The sequence below is a fragment of the Eschrichtius robustus genome, chromosome X, assembly GCF_028021215.1.
Source record: "Eschrichtius robustus isolate mEscRob2 chromosome X, mEscRob2.pri, whole genome shotgun sequence".
Classification (NCBI taxonomy): domain Eukaryota; kingdom Metazoa; phylum Chordata; class Mammalia; order Artiodactyla; family Eschrichtiidae; genus Eschrichtius; species Eschrichtius robustus.
Window position 1 is genome coordinate 51,269,371 of NC_090845.1, and position 17,407 is coordinate 51,286,777.

At 39.4% G+C, this 17,407-nt stretch overlaps 1 protein-coding gene and 1 pseudogene across 3 annotated transcripts in view; one reads left to right on the forward strand and one right to left on the reverse strand.

Annotated features, from left to right (window-relative positions):
• The window catches only part of KLF8 (KLF transcription factor 8), a 300,465-nt gene that overhangs the window by 58,982 nt on the left and 224,076 nt on the right, over window positions 1-17,407 (forward strand). The gene's annotated exons all lie outside the window — the stretch shown is intronic.
• LOC137757277 (TIR domain-containing adapter molecule 2-like) lies at window positions 11,315-12,043 on the reverse strand (annotated as a pseudogene).

Consider the following 17,407-nt stretch of genomic DNA (forward strand, 5'->3'; position numbering starts at 1 on the left):
GAGCTAATCTCCCTGTGCTATGCGGCTGCTTCCCACTAGGTACCTATTTTACGTTTGGTAGTGTATATATGTCCATGACACCCTCTCACTTTGTCCCAGCTTACCCTTCCCGCTCCCCGTATCCTCAAGTCCATTCTCTAGTAGGTCTGTGTATTTATTCCCGTCTTGCCCCTAGGTTCTTCATGACCATTTTTTCTTCTTTTTTTTAGATTCCATATATATGTGTTAGCATACAGTATTTGTTTTTCTCTTCTGACTTACTTCACTCTGTATGACAGACTCTAGGTCCATCCACCTCACTACAAATAACTCAATTTCGTTTCTTTTTATGGCTGAGTAATATTCCACTGTATATATGTGCCACATCTTCATTATCCATTCATCTGTTGAAGGGCAGTTAGGTTGTTTCCATGTCCTGGCTATCATAGATACAGCTGCAATGAACATTTTGCTACATGACTCTTTTTGATTTATGGTTTTCTCAGGGTATATGCACAGTAGTGGGATTGTTTGCTTGAATGGTAGTTCTATTTTTAATTTTTTAAGGAACCTCCATACTGTTCTCCAAGGTGGCTGTATCAATTTACATTCCCACCAACAGTGCAAGAGTGTTCCCTATTCTCCACACCCTCTCCAGCATTAATTGTTTGTAGATTTTTTGATGATGGCCACTCTGACTGGTGTGAGATGATATATCACTGTAGTTTTGATTTGCATTTCTCTAATGATTAATGATGTTGAGCATTCTTTCATGTGTTTGTTGCCAATCTGTATAAATTCTATGGAGAAATTTCTATTTAAGTCTTCTTCCCATTTTTGGATTGGGTTGTTTGTTTTTTTGATATTGAGCTGCATGAGCTGCTTGTAAATTTTGGAGATTAATCCTTTGTCAGTTGCTTCGTTTGCAAATATTTTCTCCCATTCAGAGGGTTGTCTTTTCGTCTTGTATACGGTTTCCTCTGCTGTGCAAAAGCTTTTAAGTTTCATTACGTCCCATATGTTTATTTTGGTTTTTATTTCCATTTCTGTAGGAGGCGGATCAAAAAGTATTTTGCTGTGATTTATGTCATAGAGTGTTCTGCCTATATTTTCCTCTAAAAGTTTGATAGTGTCTGGCCTTAAATTTAGGTCGCTAATCTATTTTGAGTTTATTTTTGTGTATGGTGTTAGGGAGTGTTCTAATTTCATTCTTTCACATGTAGCTGTCCAGTTATCACAGCACCACTTACTGAAGAGGCTGTCTTTTCTCCACTGTATATTCTTGCCTCCTGTATCAAAGATAAGATGACCATATGTGCATGGGTTTATCTCTGGGCTTTCTATCCTGTTCCATTGAACTATATTTCTGTTTTTGTGCCAGTACCATACTGTCTTGATTACTGTAGCTTTATAGTATAGTCTGAAGTCAGGGAGCCTGATTCCTCAAGGTCAGTTTTTCTTTCTCAAGATTGCTTTGGCTATACGGGGTCTTTTGTGTTTCCATACACATTGTGAAATTTTTTGTTCTAGTACTGTGAAAAATGCCAGTGGTAGTTTGACAGGGATTACATTGAATCTGTAGATTGCTTTGGGTAGTAGAGTCATTTTCGCAATGTTGATTCTTCCAATCCAAGAACATGGTATATCTCTCCATCTATTTGTATCATCTTTAATTTCTTTCATCAGTGTCTTATAATTTTCTGCATACAGGACTTTTGTCTCCTTAGGTAGGTTTATTCCTAGACATTTTATTCTTTTTGTTGCAATGTAAATGGGAGTGGTTTCTTAATTTCACTTTCAGATTTTTCATCATTAGTGTATAGGAATGCCAGAGATTTCTGTGTATTAATTTTGTATCCTGCTACTTTACCAAATTCATTGATTAGCTCTAGTAGTTTTCTGGTAGCATCTTTAGGATTCTCTATGTATAGTATCATGTCATCTGCAAACAGTAACAGCGTTACTTCTACTTTTCCGATTTGGATTCCTTTTATTTATTTTTTTTTCTTCTCTGATTGCTGTGGCTAAAACTTCCAAATCTATGATGAATAATAGTGGTGAGAGAGGGCAACCTTGTCTTCTTCCTGATCTTAGTGGAAATGGTTTCAGTTTTTCACCATTGAGGATGTTGTTGGCTGTGGGTTTGTTATACATGGCCTTTATTATGCTGAGGAAAGTTCCCTCTATGCCTACTTTCTGGAGGGTTTTTATCATAAATGGGTGTCGAATTTTGTCAAAAGCTTTTTCTGCATCTATTGAGATGATCATATGGTTTTTTCTCCTTCAATTTGTTAATCTGGTTTATCACATTGATTGATTTGCGTATATTGAAGAATCCTTGCATTCCTGGGATAAACCCCACTTAACAGTGTTGTATGGTCCATTTAATGTGCTTTTGGATTTTGTTTGCTGGTATTTTGTTGACGAGTTTTGCATCTATGTTCATCAGTGATATTGGCCTGTAGTTTTTTTTCTTTGTGACATCTATTCTGGTTTTGGTATCAGGGTGAGGGAGGCAGAATGAGTTTGGGAGTGTTCCTCCCCCTGCTATATTTTGGAATAGTTTGAGAAGGATAGGTGTTAGCTCTTCTCTAAATGGTTGATAGAATTCGCCTGGGAAGCCACCTGGTCCTGGGCTTTTGTTTGTTGGAAGATTTTTAATCACAGTTTCAATTTCAGTGCTTGTGATTGTTCCGTTCATATTTTCTATTTCTTCGTGGTTTAGTCTCGGAAAGTTGTGCATTTCTAAGAATTTGTCCATTTCTTCCAGGTTGTCCATTTTATTGGCATAGAGGTGCTTGTAGTAATTTCTCATGATCCTTTGTATTTCTGCAGTGTCAGTTGTTACTTCTCCTTTTTCATTTCTAAATCTATTGATTTGAGTCTTCTCCCTTTTCTTCTTGATTAATCTGGCTAATGATTTATCAATTTTGTTTATCTTCTCAAAGAACCAGCTTTTAGTTTTATTGATCTTTGCTATAGTTTCCTTCATTTCTTTTTCACTTATTTGTGATCTGATCTTTATGATTTCTTTCCTTCTGCTAACTTTGGGAGTTTTTTGTTCTTCTTTCTCTAATTGCTTTAGGTGTAAGGTTAGGTTGTTTATTCGAGATGTTTCTTGTTTCTTAAGGTAGGATTGTATTGCTATAAACTTCCGTCTTAGAACTGCTTTTGCTGTATCCCATAGGTTTTGGTTCATTGTGTTTTCATTGTCATTTGTTTCTAGGTATTTGTTGATTTCCTTTTTGATTCCTTCACTGATCTCTGGTCACTAAGTAGTGTATTGCTTAGCCTCCATGTGTTTGTAATTTTTACAGATTTTTTCCTGTAATTGATATCTAGTCTCCTAGTGTTGTGGTTGGAAAAAATACTTGATATGATTTCAATTTTCTTAAATTTACCAGGGCTTGATTTGTGACCCAAGATATGATCTATCCTGGAGAATGTTCCATAAGCACTTGAGAAGAATGTGTATTTTGTTGTTTTTGGATGGAATGTCCTATAAATTTCAATTAAGTCCATCTTGTTTAATGTATCATTTAAAGCTTGTGTTCCCTTATTTATTTTCATTTTGGATGATCTGTCCATTGGTGAAAGTGGGGTGTTAAAGTCCCCTAATATGATTCTGTTACTATCAATTTCTCCTTTTATGGCTGTTAGTATTTGCTTATGTATTGAGGTGCTCCTCTGTTGGGTGCAGAAATATTTACAATTGTTATATCTTCTTCTTGGATTGATCCCTTGATCATTATGTAGTGTCCTTGTTTTTCTCTTGTAAGAGTCTTTCTTTTAAAGTCTATTTTGTCTTATATGAGATTGCTACTCCAGATTTCTTTTGATTTAAATTTGCATGGAATACCTTTTTCTATTTCCTCACTTTTAGTCTTTATATGTCCCTAGGTCTGAGGTGGGTCTCTTGTAGATAGCATATATACGGGTCTTGTTTTTGTATCCATTCAGCCAGTCTACGTCTTTTTGTTGGAGCATTTAATCCATTTACATTTAAGCTAATCATAAATATGTATGTTCCTATTACCATTTTCTTAATTATTTTGGGTTTCTTTTTGTAGGTCTTTACCTTCTCTTGTGTTTCCTGCCTAGAGAAGTTCCTTTCGCGTTTCTTGTAAAGCTGGTTTGGTGGTGCTGAATTCTCTTAGCTTGTGCTTGTCTGTAAAGATTTTAAGTTCTCCATCAAATCTGAATGAGATCCCTGCTGGGTAGAGTAATCTTGGTTGTAGGTTTTTCTCCTTCATCACTTTAAATATGTCCTGCCACTCCCTTCTGGCTTGCAGAGTTTCTGCTGAAAGATCAGCAGTTAACCTTATTGGGATTCCCTCGTGTGTCATTTGTTATTTCTCCCTTGCTTCTTTTAATATTTTATCTTTGTATGTAATTTTTGATACTTTGATTAATATGTGTCTTGGCGTGTTTCTCCTTGGATTTATCCTGTATGGGACTCTCTGTGCTTCCTGGACTTGATTAACTATTTCCTTTCCCATGTTAGGGAAGTTTTCAACTTTAATCTCTTCAACTATTTTCTCAGTCACTTTCTTTTTCTCTTCTTCTGGGACCCCTATAATCCGAATGTTGGTGCATTTAATGTTGTCGCAGAGGTCTCTGAGACTGTCCTCACTTCTTTTCATTCTTTTTTAATTGTTCTGCTCTGCAGTAGTTATTTCCAACATTTTATCTTCCAGGTCATTTATCCGTTCTTCTGCCTCAGTTATTCTGCTATTGATCCTTTCTAGAGAAATTTAAATTTCATTTATTGTGTTGTTCACCACTGTTTGTTTGCTCTTTTGTTTTCTACGCACTTGTTAAAGGTTTCTTATATTTTCTCCATTTTATGTCCAAGATTTTGGATCATCTTTTCTATCATTATTCTGAATTCTTTTTCAGGTAGACTGCCTATTTCCTCTTCATTTGTTAGGTCTGGTGGGTTCTTGCTTTGCTTCTTCATCTGCTGTGTGTTTCTCTGTATTCTCATTTTGCTTAACTTACCGTGTTTGGGGTCTACTTTTTGCAGGCTGCAGGTTCGTATTGCCCACTGTTTTTGCTGTCTGTCCCCAGTGGCTAAATTTGGTTCAGTGTAGTGTGTTGGCTTCTTGGTGGAGGAGGCTAGTACCTGTGTTCTGGTGGATGAGGCTGGATCTTGTCTTTCCTTGGGCAGGTCCAAATCTGGTTGTGTGTTCTGGGGTGTCTGTGGCCTTATTATGATTTCAGGCAGCCTGTCTGCTAATGGATGGTGTTGTGTTCCTGTTTTGCTAATTGTTTGGCATAGGGTGTCAAGCACTGTAGCCTGCTGGTCATTGAGTGGAGCTGGGTCTTGACGTTGAGATGGAGGTCTCTGGGAGATTTTCACCATTTGATATTATGTGGAGCTGGGAGGTCTCTTGTGGACCAGTGTCCTGTAATTGGCTCTCTCACATCAGAGACACAGCCCTGATGCCTGGCTGGAGCACCAACAGCCTGTCATCCACACGGCTCAGAATAAAAGGGAGAAAAAAATGAAAGAAAGAAAGAAGAAAATAAAATAAAATAAAGTTAATATAAAGAATAAAAAATAATTATTAAGAAAAATTTTTTGAAGACTAAGAAAAAGAAAAACAAATACACGGACAGACAGAACCCTAGCAGAAATGGTAAAAGCAAAGCTATACAGAAAAAAATCACACACAGAAGCATACACATACTCACCCCCTAAAAGAGATAAAGGGAAAATATATATATATATATCGTTGCTCCCAAGGTCCACCTCCTCAATTTGGGAAGATTCATTGTCTATTCAGGTATTCCACAGATGCAGGGTACATCAAGTTGATTGTTGATATTTAATATGCTGCTTCTCAGGCCGCTGGAAGAAATTTCCCTTTCTCTTCTTTGTTCGCACAGCTCCTGGGGTTCAGCTTTGAATTTGGACCTGCCTCTGTATAGGTCGCCTGAGGGCATCTGTTCTTAGCTCAGACAGGACAGGGTTAAAGGAGCAGCTGATTCGGGGTCTCTGGCTCACTGATGCCGGGGGAAGGGAGGGGTATGGAGTGCGAGGTGAGACTTCGGTGGCAGAGGCCAGCGTGACGTTGCACCAGCCTAAGGCGCACCGTGCCTTCTCCCGGGGAAGTTGTCCCTGGATCACGGGACCCTGGCAGTGGCGGGCTTCATAGGCTCCCGGGAGGGGAGGTGTTTTTTTTTTTTAAATAACATCTTTATTGGAGAATAAGTGTTTTACAATGGTGTGTTAGTTTCTGCTTTATAACAAAGTCAATCAGTTATACATATACATATGGTCCCATGTCTCTTCCCTCTTGCATCTCCCTCTCTCCCACCCTCCATATCCCACCCCTGTAGGTGGTCACAAACCATCGAGCTGATCTCCCTGTGCTATGCAGCTACTTCCCACTAGCTATCTATTTTACGTTTGGTAGTGTATATATGTCCATGCCACTCTCTCACTTTGTCACAGCTTACCCTTCCCCCTCCCCATATCCTCAAGTCCATTCTCTAGTAGGTCTGTGTCTTTATTCCCGTCTTACACATAGGTTCCTCATGACCTTTATTTTTTTCTTAGATTCCATATATATATATGTTAGCATATGGTATTTGTTTTTCTCTTTCTGACTTACTTCACGCTGTATGACAGACTCTAGTTCCATCCACTTCACTACAAATATTTCAATTTCATTTCTTTTTATGGCTGAGTAATATTCCATTGTATATATGTGCCACATCTTCTTTTTTTGAGCTTATGGTTTTTGTTTTTTTTTTTTTAACATCTTTATTGGAGTATAATTGCTTTACAATGGTGTGTTAGTTTCTGCTTTATAACAAAGTCAATCAGTTATACATATACATATGGTCCCATATCTCTTCCCTCTTGCATCTCCCTCTCTCCCACCCTCCATATCCCACCCCTCTAGGTGGTCACAAACCATCGAGCTGATCTCCCTGTGCTATGCAGCTACTTCCCACAAGCTATCTATTTTACGTTTGGTAGTGTATATATGTCCCTGCCATTCTCTCACTTTGTCACATCTTACCCTTCCCCCTCCCCATATCCTCAAGTCCATTCGCAAGTAGGTCTGTGTCTTTATTCCTGTCTTGCCACTAGGTTCTCCATGACCTTTTTTTTTTTCCTTATCCATATATATGTGTTAGCATACTGTATTGTTTTTCTCTTTCTGACTTACTTCACTCTGTATGACAGACTCTAACTCCATCCACCTCACTACAAATAACTCAATTTCGTTTCTTTTTATGGATGAGTAATATTGCATTGTATATATGTGCCACATCTTCTTTATTCATTCGTCCAATGATGGACACTTCAGTAGCTTCCATGTCCTGGCTATTGTAAATAGAGCTGCAGGTACAAGTAAAAGTATGAAATTAGAACACTCCCTAACATCATACACAAAAATAAACTCAAAATTGATTAAAGACCTAAACGTAAGGCCAGACACTATCAAACTCTTAGAGGAAAAAATAGGCAGAACACTCTGTGACATAAATCACAGCAAGATCCTTTTTGACCCACCTCCTAGAGAAATGGAAATAAAAACAAAAATAAACAAATGGGAACTAATGGAACTTAAAAGCTTTTGCACAGCAAAGGACACTATAAACTATATGAAAAGACAGCCCTCAGAATGGGAGAAAATATTTGCAAATGAAGCAACTGACAAAGGTTTAATCTCCAAGATTTACAAGCAGCTCATGAAGCTCAATATCAAATAACAAACAACCCAATCCAAAAATGGGCAGAAGGCCTAAACAGACATTTCTCCAAAGAAGATATACAGATTGCCAACAAACACATGAAAGAATGCTCAACGTCATTAATCATTAGAGAAATGCAAATCAAAACTACAATGAGATATCATCTCACACCTGTCAGAATGGCCATCATCAAAAAATCTACAAACAATAAATGCTGGAGAGGGTGTGGAGGAAAGGGAACCCTCTTGCACTGTTGGTGGGAATGTAAATTGATACAGCCACTATGGAGAACAGTATGGAGGTTCCTTAAAAAACTAAAAATAGAAGTACCATACGACCCAGCAATCCCACTACTGGGCATATACCCTGGGAGGTGTGGATAGTGATCTGTGCTTGCACACAGGCTTCTTGGTGGCTGCAGCAGCAGCCTTAGCATTTCATTCCCCTCTCTGGGGTCTGCGCTGATAGCCACGGCTCGCGCCAGTCTCTGGAGCTCTTTTAAGCGGCGCTCTTAATCCCCTCTCCCGCGCACCAGGAAACAAAGAGGCAAGAAAAAGTCTCTTGTCTCTTTGGCAGCTCCAGACTTTTTCCCGGACGCCCTCCGGGCCACCTGTGGCGCACTAGCCCTTTCAGGCTGTGTTCACGCAGCCAACCCCAGTCCTCTCCCTAGGATCCGGCCTCGAAGCCCGAGCCTCAGCTCCCAGCCCCCACCTGTCCCGGCGGGTGATGAGACAGCCTCGGGCTGGTGAGTGCTGGTCTGCACCTATCCTCTGTGCGCGAATCTCTCCACTTTGCCTTCCACACCCCTGTTGCTGCGCTCTCCTCCATGGCCCTGAAGCTTTCCCCCTCTGCCACCCGCAGTCTCCACCCGTGAAAGGGCTTCCTAGTGTGTGGAAACCTTTCCTCCTTCACAGCTCCTTCCCACTGGAGCGGGTCCCATCTCTATTCTTTTGTCTCTGTTTTTTCTTTTTTCTTTTCCCCTCCCCAGGTACGTGGAGAGTTTATTGACTTTTGGGAGCTCTGAAGTCTTCTGCCAGCGTTCAGTGTGTGTTCTGTGGGAGTTTTTCCACATGTAGACGTATTTCTGATGTATTTGTGGGGAGGAAGGTGATCTCCGCATCTTACTCTTCTGCCATCTTGAAGCTCCCCCAGAACTTGGGTTTTTAATGACACCTTTGAGGCATCATACTTTTGGGGACCTCTTGTTAGGTTAGCTGATAAGTTTACCTTATGGTGTAGGTCATGTGGCAATGGGAATTTTGTCCGATTCTTCTGTGAAGCTGCAGGGTGGGCAGTAAGGTCCACAGGTACTCAAAACGGATGCTCTCCAGCATGTGGCAAATTTTCACACAATTTCCCTGTGTATGTGTAAGTCTGAATCTATACATGTGTACATGCATACACACACAGTCACACCACACACACACACACACACACATCCCTAAGGCCACACCTTTACCTCTTTTCATTCTCAGTTTAGCTATTTTGATAATCCCTACTTACAACTGTTAATTTCAACATATATAGTTATTCAGCACTTAAAATTATAAACATATATTTAACTCCAAATTGAATGAGACATTGTGCCTGGTGCTCTATGGGGAAGTATAGATTGATAAATCTTTTCACAAAAACTTTTCCACAATCTTCATTAGCATTAGAAATAATCAAGTTTAGTTAAGAGTAAAGAATAAAAACACTTATTTAAAAAACACCATCCAGCTTTGGCAGGCAGTGAGGGTGAGTGGTTAATGTTTTATTTGTACATGTAATTGGAGATATAGGAAGCAGTATGGCAAAAAAAATGAATACTTATCATTAGAATTGAAAAAGAAAAGTGAGTAGTAAACTACTACGAGAGAAAAGAACTTTAAGTCACCATACAACGAGAAGAATCTCATCTTTGATAAGTAGTAGTAGAGGAGGAGGTTTGACTTACTTGCAGGATTATGGGAGAAGTTCCTCAGGAAACATGTTGGTTCATGACTATGAAGAGGTATGCTACAGAAAGATGTGAGCAGACTCCAGTGTTAGTAGGGGATATGGAGAAGTGCGGATAAGGAAAAAGAAAAATCAGGCAGAATGTCTTTACTCAAAGGTCCCTATAAAAATGTATTTAAAAAAAATCTGAGTAAGCATGTATTGTAATTCTTTTCTGTGACTATAAAAGTATAATGGACAGCATTAGAAATCAATTATGCTGTAAACATATAAGAATATCCTTTCATTGTAGGCATATACCTTCCTGCATCTATTTTAGTATATATCACATTATAAAATTCTGTTTTTTCCTTGTTCCATTTTCTGGTTCCTAGTTGTTCACATTCTGGAAGAAGACAAAGGCCTTTAGAGATCCATCAATCCAATCCTTTTTATTTCACAGTAAAGGAGAGTAAATTGCTTGCCCATGGTCACATTAATCCTCAGTGGCAGCAATTGGACTAGAACAAGGTCTCCTGATCGCCCATCAGGTGCTTTCATTACAACATGACATGCTTAATATATCATCCTGTCCCTGCTCTGTACATGATGGTTCTCCCTCATTCTCAGCTGGGGCAGAATGGCTGTGAGGGAAAGGAGTCAGTCTATTTGAGGCCCCTCTGGCTTGCTATGAGTGTGGGGCACTAGAAGAGGTGGCAATAAAACACATCTCCTACTTCTATCCCAAATCTAAAAATAAACACACACACACACACACACACACACACAGACACGCACACACAGTCAGTCTACTCTGATCACCTAGCTGAGAAATATTTCCTGGATAGAGCGTTTTGTGTGAGAAGAAATTTTAAAGGCTGCCATAAGAGAGGTTATTGATTTTAAAGGAGAATTAAAATTAATACTTAGAGATTTTAAAGGCCCAGGACACATACACCTTTCAGAAGCTCTTCAAATACAGCCCTAGTTACAGTTGATGACTGGCATGGAGATCTTCAGGCTCCAGGGGACATCTCAACAGCACTCATGGAGTCCCTAACCACAACACTATCAAATGCACTCCTAATCAGTGGTAGGAATTGCTTCCAAACATGCAAATTCAAGCAGAAGGGAAAACACATTTGATTGGATTCTTTTTAAAAGCCCTACCATTTTCACATCTACTTTTGGTTTCATATTTATCAGCATCCCCATTCTAAATGTTCTATTCTGACTATCCATATTTCTGGGTGACAATACCGGGGATGCTTTATTACAATATACAGGAGAGGCTCCTCAAGAGGGAGGGTGGTCAGATCTCTCAGGGCCATTTTCTTCTGTGTGTCCTTTGAGAACAAAAGGAAAGTGTTATCATATTTTAAAAATGTCTATCCTATAATCTTTCATTCAAGGTTCAGTACAAAGAATATGAATTTAAAATATCATCTGTCATATTCATGAACTAAGAAAACTATAAGAGGAAAGTCCTTGAAGCTCTGACAATCTCAATTTTATCAAAAAATCAAAAAGTATCATAATTCTATAGATTGTCCTAGAGAAATTTATCTTTCTTGTGCTCCAGAGGTTTCTGTAGAGTAAGGTTTTCTTTTGTTTAAACTTTTTTCCTAGAAATTTGCTCTCTCAAGTGAAGAGATACCATTTGTTTACAAACAAGAGCCAGCTGTGTGTTGTGTGTTTCATCTCAGGCAATAAATTGCCTTTGTACCATATTTCTTGTCTCTTTCCATATAGTTTGTTGTATCTTATACACAGAGTCCTGAAAATTTCTTTCTACTTGTGTAGGAAAGCCATAACTTTCTTTCTCTAGGGCATTGATGGTTCACAGAGCAAAGAGAGTCCTTTCTCAGGGCAGGGGGTTGTTCAGGGGCCACATGGGGATACACAGATATACAACAAATACAGAGTTGTGTTTGTGCTGTCTGTCAATGGAGTTCATTAGGGACATATAGAACTGGGACTTACTTACACCAGGTATCTCTTTAAAAGTTTTCAGTCAATAATGAGATTGACCAGGGAGACCCTTTTACAGCATCATCTAAATTCTGTAAATGCTGTTTGCCACATGGCATCTCAGCAAAATTATTCCAGGTTTGATGGCAAAGTCACTTTGCAGCAGATTCTGGACTCTGAGAGCTTCGGCTCTGTCATCTTCAGCAATATCACAAATTTGAGGGAACGCCTCTTCTTCTGCTTCCACTTCAGGCATATCTTCCACTCCCTCAGCTCCCTCCTGCTCTACTGTTTGTATCTCTGTTGTATTGCTATGCTCAGCATCATCACACAGGGAGATTTCTTCAGATTTCTTGGAATCTGACGCATAATGTCTTTGATTTGTATCCACACTGTGGCATTTACCCTAAGAGAGAGAAAGAGAGCAGGGATCTGTTTTGAGCTTCCCCATACCCATTATAAATATCAAAACCAGAAGAAAGCTTTATTTATTTCCCGGCATTTATTTTCATTCCTGCACCAAGACAAGACCTGCTGGGTTTTAGGGATGTGAAGCCAGAATAAGTAGACAATTAGGACTCATTGCACTGGTACTCCATTCTGGATAACAGGTGCTACAAAAGCACTCAGGCGGGACACCTGGAAGGCGGGCGGTGGCGTGGCCCCGTAATTTTTTTGTCTTCCTCTACTACGGAGTGCTGTGTGACTTCCCCCAGACATCCAGAGGGAGAGGTGTGTAGTCCATGGTGCACTGCAAATCCCGTACCCATGCCTACCGTCCCTGCTTGAAAGTCTGGGGACCGCTGAGTCCCCTCACTTTGGAGACTCGCTGTCACTTAACCCTTGGAGGCTGGCCTCACTGGCCCACGGCTCTGAGGGCCTGGTGGGACCCAGGTCGCGGCGCCATGTGCGGGGGTGGCCCCACCAGTCTTATTAATTTTAATTTCCATATTATTAGCTATCAATAATAATATGCTTCTCAGAGGGGGGAAAAAAAGGAAACTACCTTTGACATAGTTCTAAGTGGAAATGATAGTGAAGGCTTTTGAATTTCCCCTGTTGTTGTGTATGAATGTGTGTGTGTTGCGTGAAAAGGAGAATGCAGCTAGTGATAATTGCTGAATTATGATCTGTGGGCAAAGTTTGGTGGTTTGATGTTCATGGAAGCTGGTATTGCTTAACTCTTTGGGGGAAAATATATATGCACATACATATAAATATATATTGTGTAATATATATACTTATTTATTATGTAATATTTTATATATACTTATATTCAGTGTAACCATACGAAATTGTCATTTTTCAGGTCAAAAATGGTTAAATATCAGCAATTACATATGGTTATACTATGTGTGTATGTGTGTTTTAAGATGAACCCGAGAGAGAGAGAAAGAGGATGAGAAAGACAGAGACAGAGAGATACAGAGACAGGGACAGAGTAACAGAGAGAAAGAGAGAGTGAAGGATGTGTGTGTTTATGTGTGTATCTCATGGTAAAACTTATAAGTTGTGGGCATCTGTATCTAACTAGGATTGTCCTATAACTATGAAGCTGACACTAACTGTGGAGTTCATTTAGTCTCTCCATAAACCATCTCGGAAAAGTAGCTAACATTCTCCTTTCCACATATTTCTGAGAAAGGTAGTTGAACAAGCTTCTTGTTCAATCTCAATTTTAGGGTCTGAAAGCAATTGAATTCTGTATTACTTCCAGAATGAGAAAGGAAATAACTCATCATCATCTTAAAAAAAATTATAGTAGCCATCTGTATATTATAGTTAATCTCATGACTACAATTGAAAAATTAGTACTGGATTACAGAAATTTGACCAAATCTTGTCAGCCATTTGATATGAAATCAGTCCCCAAGATTATTGTTTATTGTTGAGGTACTTGTTAGCCTCCTATTTCTCATGGACAATGGATCTTTCTAAAACCATTGTTGCTGTTTTAAAATGTTTCTTTGAGAAAGGACTGAGAATGCCTAGGTATAAAACGCATTTTTTTTCTGCAGCAAGTTGCTCCTTGCTGTCTGTTTTAAGGGTTATTGAGTTATCTTCATTAATATTCAGCTTATGTATTAACACTTGCTCTATGCAGGTACATGAAAAGATGCTCAACATCACTAATTATTAGAGAAATGCAAATCAAAACAACAATGAGATATTACCTCACACCGGTCAGAATGGCTATCATCAAAAACTAAAAATAGAACTACCATATGATCCAGCAATTCCACTGCTGGGTATATATCAGAAGAAAACAAAAACACTAATTTGAAAAGATATGTGCACTCCAATGTTCATAGCAGCAGTATTTACAATAGCCAAGATATGGAAGCAACCTAAGTGTCCATCAACAGACTAATGGATAAAGAAGATGATATATATATATATGTATATATATATATATATGTGTATATAAAAATATATATATATACACATATATATATATATATAATGAAACATTACTCAGCCATAAAACATAATGAAATTCTGTCCATTGCAAAAATGCAGATGGATCTAGAGTGTATTATGCTTGCTGAAATAAGGCAGAAAAAGAAAGATTCTCTATGTTATTACTTATATGTGGAATCTAAAAAATAAAACAAACAAATGTATCTAACAAAACAAACAGACTCACAGATCTAAAGAACATACTATTGGTTAGCAGTGGGGAGAGGGAAAGGGAAGAATGGTGAGATAGGGGTATGGGATTAGGAGACACAAACTACTATGTTTAAAATAAATAAGGAACAAGGATATATTGTACAGTACAGGGAAATATAACCATTATTTTGTAATAACTCTAAATGGAGTATAATCTATAAAAATATTGAAACACTATGTTGTACACCTGAAACTAATATTGTAAATCAACTATACTTCAGTAAAAATGAAAGTGTCAAAAGCAGATGCCGGCACATAAAGTTAACTATGAGGCTTATTTGAGACAATAAAGTCCCGAGGCTAATTTTTTTTTCTATGAATGTACATTTTTAGAAATAACAGTAGAATTTAATGACGTTGGGCTCAGAAGACCAAGGAATCTCTAATTCCTACCTTAGACCATAGCTCTCCTCTCCACAAAGTTCCTGAGGAAGATACACACAAGAAACAATGGTAGTGAGAAGCAAAGTAGATACTTGTTATCCAGAATTCTATTCAGAGTACTGTGGTAGGTCAGGCTGGAGCTTATGGTTAAGTCCAGAGGCCTATGGGGCCTCTTTCCTCTACCTAAACCAAAACCTACATCTCAGGGACTTACCTGATTGTTGGCTGCAATGTGACAGATGACCACACAGATAAGCTTGATCAGTAAGAGAACAGAGAACTTACCACAACCATGATCTGATGTATTTTGAAATTTGACTAGTCATATAAGTGTTCATTCTTCTTAGAGAGGAGTTTAGAAGTGTGTCGGAGGAGGAGAAAATGTTTCCATGTACTCTGTCATTTCTAGAATTCTACATGCACTAAATGTGTTGGTTCTTTTGCCTCCAATGTAGCATTTGAACAAAATAGAAATCAGCATGTAATCAGCTAGGGGCGCTGTTTAGGACAGCACCTTTGTTTAGAGAAGGCAAGAGCTCTGAGGTCAGAAAAATTGTGAGGGACAGTATAGGGCATGCTAAGGATTTTAGTGTTTAGAAACATCATGCTACAGTAGTATGGAATATTCCTGGAAGAAAGGAGAGACTAGTGGCAGGAAGACAGTTTGGAGGCTTTTGTGATATTCTGAGTGAAAGATGTAGAGCCTGAAGTAAGGTAGTAGGCACTGGGCTAAAGAGAGGTAGGCAGATTCTAAAGATATAAACAAGGTGATGTGGCATAATCAAGATTTGGTTATTGATTTGTTGTGGGAGAAGAGGAAGTAAGAGGTGACTACTGTGTTTCTGATTTGGGCAATGGAGTGGAGAATGGTTCCAAGATAGCAAAAAAAGAGCAGGTTTTAGTGTGTGGATGCAGTATCACACTACAGATATTTTGTTCCAGAGTGTGCTTCTAGAACATTCAGATAGATGATAGATGGCTTGTTATATATATATATATATATTTCAGAAATATGACTGAATATGCAAATGAGTAGTATGTAGGTTGATATCTTCTAATGAAAACCTGGCATCCAAAGCCATGTATGTAACTGAATATAAGATAACCTCATCTTGGAATTGAGCTTTGCCAAAAGAATAGCTGTGTGCAGGTCAAAGACGTTCTTCAGAAACATTTCATAGCCTCATTCAGGACATGAGAATTGTGTAATTGAGGTCCCAATGATTTTCACAAAGGAGCATAGAATAAAATAATGCAGCTTGGCAAAATATTCAAGGCAGGTGTTAACCATATTCCACCAAAATTATTAAAACCAAGAAACAACAACAAAAACCTTACATAAAATATCTGAAATTAATAATCTGCTGTGACATCAGTGAGAATGGTGGAGCAAAGACTACCAGAATACCTCTCATCCATAAAAGCAATGAGAATACTGGCAAAAATGGTCATAATCAATGTTTTCAAAGCTCTGGAAATTAACCAAAACCTTGTAGAACTCCACTGAGCATTTATTAAAAACCTCTGTATCTCAGTAAGCTTTGTAGCATTTTAGCTTGCCCTATTCCCATGCCCACTCCCAGTTCTGCAGTAGCCTTGAAAACTAACAGTGTGTGATCACAGGGAAAACCAGCAACAAGGCAGTCACTGGAGGGGGCAGAGTAGGGTTGGACCTTTTTCAAAATCCCATTCTTGGAAAATTGTTATTTGACCTGTCTGGCAGTTTATGGGAAGAACCCATATACAAGGCTGTGTTTTACTGACCTGATTAAGAGCTGCCTCAGTGTCAATAACCAATTCCCCTGGGACATTTGTCAAAAACAATCAGAAACAACTATTTAACATTATGACTGCCTGAGGCAATAGGTACGAGTTGGAGTGAACAATAGGTTAACCAGAAAAGCTTAAAAGTAAAATATAGAGAATGAGATGTCCATAGGTGTGTTGATGGGCATACAATGTATAAAAATTATTTTGTAGGAAAATTATAACACAAAATATGAGAAAGAGAAAATTTTTGGATATTATTGTATATACAAAATATAATAAAACAAACAAGGGAATTAAGATGGTATGTTGCTCCACACACTAGGAAGCCCCTTCGTGGGCGGAGACTACGGGTGGCGGAGGGGGGAAGCTTCAGAGCCACGGAGGAGAGCGCAGCAACAGGGGTGCGGAGGGGAAAGCAGAGAGATTCCCACTCCTGCATCGGTGAGTGCCGACCAGCACTCACCAGCCCGAGAGGATTGTCTGCTCACCCGCTGGGGCGGGCAGGGGCTGGGAGCTGAGGATAGGGCTTCGGAGGTCAGATCCCAGGGAGAGGACTGGGGTTGGCGGTGTGAACACAGCCTGAAGGGGTTAGCTAACTACAGCTAGCTGGGAGGGAGTCCGGGAAAAGGTCTGGAGCTGCCGAACAGGCAAGAGACTTTTTCGTGCCTCTTTGTTTCCTGGTACACGAGGAGAGGGGATTCAGAGCGCCACCCAAACGAGCTCCAGAGACGGGGGCGAGCCATGGCTATCAGCGCGGACACCAGAGACGGGTATGAAACGCTAAGGCTGCTGCTGCCGCCACCAAGAAGCCTGTGAGCAAGCACAGGTCACTATCCACACTGCCCCTCCCAGGAGCCTGTGCAGCCCACCACTGCCAGGGTCCCGGGATCTAGGGACAACTTCTGCAGGAGAATGCACGGTGCTCCTCAGGCTGCTGAAATGACATGCTGGCGTCTGCCGCCACAGGCTTGCCCCGCAACCGTACCCTTCCCTTCCC